Source organism: Elephantulus edwardii, unplaced genomic scaffold (genome assembly GCF_000299155.1).
Source record: "Elephantulus edwardii isolate Elephantulus edwardi_28Jun2011 unplaced genomic scaffold, EleEdw1.0 scaffold00292, whole genome shotgun sequence".
Classification (NCBI taxonomy): Eukaryota; Metazoa; Chordata; class Mammalia; order Macroscelidea; family Macroscelididae; genus Elephantulus; species Elephantulus edwardii.
The window spans coordinates 1305615-1309602 of NW_006400042.1; the positions used below are offsets into that span (position 1 = coordinate 1305615).

The 3988-nt window shown below is 48.3% G+C and overlaps 1 pseudogene; it reads right to left on the reverse strand.

Moving 5' to 3' along the window:
- Positions 1–2115: 2115 nt before the first annotated feature.
- Positions 2116–3988, reverse strand: LOC102866051 (annotated as a pseudogene).

The window sequence follows — 3988 nt, forward strand, 5'->3', positions numbered from 1 at the left end:
CACTCTGAGGTATCACACCCACCTCAAAAACCTGATACAATGAAATTCGTGTTAAATAGTGTCCTCTCCTCTGGCTCAAAATGAGTGCCTTCTAATCAGGTACAAGCCCACCAACCAGCACGATAGGCATAAACCACTAAATCCTTTTAATCATAACTGAAAAAAACAAAACCTTCTGTAGAAGTGGTTGTTTTTGAAATTGATAATGTACCTTCACTGATGCTTTGCCAAAACTACCATATAATCTTCCTAATAGGAGATAACTGTTTGCTCATTTTGGAAAGTTGTTTAGGGAGTCCTTGTCAATAATGACCATTAGCAGCTTCTGATCATCTATGGTAACAGACGAGGCAATGGCAAAGGTGATTAGAGAATTTCCCATAATCCAGTGTTCTCCTCCATCAGGGAAGCTGGCCAGAGGCCCATGACTACAAGGGAAGAAGTGGCCAAAAGCACAGTGGACAAGGGAAGGGTAGGCATTTGCTGGGGCCAGTGGGGGGGCCATATCTGTCCCACCTCTCACTAGCCAGGCATGGAGGAGACAATTCCTGAGTCCGCGAACGCACCTAGTGTGCACGTGGGCACGCACGTACACACACACACCCCTGGACTAACTCCTGGCTCCGGTCAAGCCAGCTTCAGGCTTGCAGGCCAGGAGAAGGAGGTGGCCAGCGACCACACCCTGGGTGGCGGGAAAGCACTCTCAGGATTACACCGAGCAGAAAAGCTGCTCAGGAAACACATGGATACTTCAACTGGAAGTGAGCACAAGGACACTGCCAGGGGCACAGGCACAGAACCATCACAAGCCATCGCGGAAGGAGACTTTGCTTGATGAGCACTTGGTTTACGTGCCCATCGGCAGAGAAGAGTGGGATGTGATGCTGATGCAGTGGATATTATGGATAAAGTAATGCCATTCCAGACAATATTTTATATATATATATATTAACAAAACAAAACCCTGCAGGCATATATTGGCACTTTAAGATGGCCAGAGGCCAGATTCTAGCAGTCCAGGAACAGGACAGAATTCTAATTAAGAAGATAGTACATAGTCAAAGCAGACCACATAAAGTAAATTCAGACTGAAAACAAAGCCATGACCATAAATGTCTTATTACATCAACATGTAGTGTCACAAAACTAACTGCCACCCTACTCATCCAAAGAGCTGTTTGGTCCTCTTTTAATGGGGAGGGGGAACCAAGCAAAGATAGAAAATAAAAAACAGGGGAGAGAAGACTTTTGCTTCTTCAAACTGTGTATTTTAATGTGCCATTAATCAAAATATTTTCAGTATGGGACTTTTTTAGGCTTCTTTTCCAATCTGGTTTAGTAGAAATTAATAGGTCTTGTGACTTTTTTACTACCTACAGGATAATTTTACCATTTACTTCCTTCAAAAAAAGGAGCATCTTTACTTCAATATTTCTAAATCAAGATAACAAAAGTCACACCCCAAAGAAACATTTGATTTCTTATTTTCCTTTTCCTATTTCACATGGATGACCCGTAGTGTTTTTACTACATAACATTATAAATTTATGATCTGAAAGGAAAGCAAAGTCCAGGAGTGAAAAATTTAAAAGAATGAAATAAAAAGCCATTTGTGATTACCATCTACTTTCTAAATTATGATGATGCAAAATTTCTTTCTAAATTGCACACTAAGGTTTACCTTGAGGGGGGGTTCCAGAGATTTATGTTAAAATTAACTTGTCATTGGTATTTTCAGCTATGTGTTTCTATTCATCAAAATAAAGCCCAAAAGGAAATCTGAGGTGATTTCAAATCATTTTTTAAGAGGGACAGAGCTGAGAGGTCAGTAGGACAGGTGGAAGAGCATAAAAGCTGTCAAGGTGTACAGATGCACTTTAAAAAAAGAAAAGCTTGGTTCATTTAAGCATACAGTTTAAAAGCTGAAAGCTGCAAAAAAATTTTTTTTTCCTGTACACAATTTAAAGGTGAAAAGCAATGAGAAATGCCAATAGCTTCATTCATTACAAGTCAGTCACCTGACTTGACCCTATGTGGGCACAGGTGAGCGAAGCATCCGGCAAGGCAGAACCGGCTGTGCCCCTCGAGGGCTCCCCTACTTGCAGAGAAGCCTTTTCAAGCGTAGAAGATGAGCTCGGGGATCTGGCCACCCTGCACCCCGGTGCCGTTGGTGCTGTCCGAGGAGCACTGGAACTGCACTGTCACTTTGCCACACTGCACCTCTGTCATGCCTTCCTGGCCGAAGTAACTGAGTTCGTTGCCGTCGAGGATGACGCTGGCCATGTAGAAGGTGTCCGGCTCGATCTGCACCGGGTACTCGAACCACACAGGGAACGTGTTGCTGGAGCCGTCGGAGAAGTACTTGCTCAAGTTCTGGCCCAGGATGACGCCCTGGCGCTTGAGTTCGATCTTGGCGCTGTACTCGGCTGAGCCGCAGCTCGAGCCGTACAGGCCGAAGCCCGCGATGAACACCCTCTTGTCCACCGCGAACTGGATGCTGTCGCAGCGTCCCCGGTAGCGCCACTGGTTGCTCCGGTAGGCACAGGACTGGAAGCGGTGGCAGCGCTGGGGCACGAGGCCCTTGCGGGCTTTGCTCACGAACTGCAGCTCTGGCTTCTTGGCCGCGGTGTACCAGAGGAAGATGTCGTTGGTCTCGTTGAGGGTGAGGACGCCCGACTGCACGGCGCCGTTGGTGAAATCGTCCAGGGGCCATGGTCGGTATCCGGATCAGGTAGAGGGCCTTGCCAAGGACCTTACGTTTGTTTTCAATGCTCAAGGCTAGATCTTGTCGCTGGCATTCGACTTCAGCCCAGTTGAGGGCTGCCTCAAAAACCACAATTTCTTTGGCATTCAGAGTTTCCCTGCGGAGGATGCTTTCTAGAGTCTGGAAGTCAATGTCACAGAACCCCTCGGACTTGAGGGCCAACTCGGCCTGGGCATCGATCACCTCCCAGCAGCGCTGGGTCAGGTCCGGCTCCTGAAAGAGGCAGCTCTGGGAGAGCAGCACGCAGGCGTTCTTGGCGCTCAGGCTGGTTTCCAGGAAATTAACGCAGGCTCTGGCAAGGTGCGGGATGATGTACTTTTTGGCAGCATAGAGAGTGGCCAGCACTGTGTCAGCAGCCAAGTCAATTTCATCACAATAGATGTATTTCAGCATGGCGAGAAAAGCAGCAGGTTCGACATCTGGTATACGGATTTCATCTTTGTCCTCGGCAAGTTCTCCATAAAACATTGCATGGAACACAGAGCTCCCAACAGCTAAAACGGACGATGTACTTTTTGGCAGCATAGAGAGTGGCCAGCACTGTGTCAGCAGCCAAGTCAATTTCATCACAATAGATGTATTTCAGCATGGCGAGAAAAGCAGCAGGTTCGACATCTGGTATACGGATTTCATCTTTGTCCTCGGCAAGTTCTCCATAAAACATTGCATGGAACACAGAGCTCCCAACAGCTAAAACATATTTGTGTCCTGGCAACCGCTGAGTCCCACCTGGTGGCCCAACCACAAAATGAACATCTGCCATCAAGTCATTATTGAACATCACCGCATTTCTCTCCCTGATGGTGGGATATAGGCCCTGCCAGTTTGGGGCTGGAATAAGGTTGTTGTTGCTGAGATTCTGCTGGTGGTACTGCTGGACAGTGGTGTTGCTGGAGCTGGCTGGTTTTTTACGAGGGAATATATCAGCAGCCATCTTCTTCTTCTTTTTAGTCTTTAAGGTGATAATTTCCTAGCAAACTGGGGGCAACTTGCTGCTGCCGCTGGTCGTGGGGCTTGCTTTCTTCGAGCTCTTCTTGGACCTGTTCTTGACTGTCTCTCGCCCCTGGAGACTTCAGTCACCGCCCGCGCTCCTCGTCGCTTCGGGCGCCAGCGCGGTCCGCTCCGCCTGCAGCTCGTCGCCCCGGCCTGGTGCCCGCTCAAGCCCCGGCCCGGGCACTCGGGGATCCAGCGCCCGGCGGGGCTAGCGGGCATCGGCACGCAGGG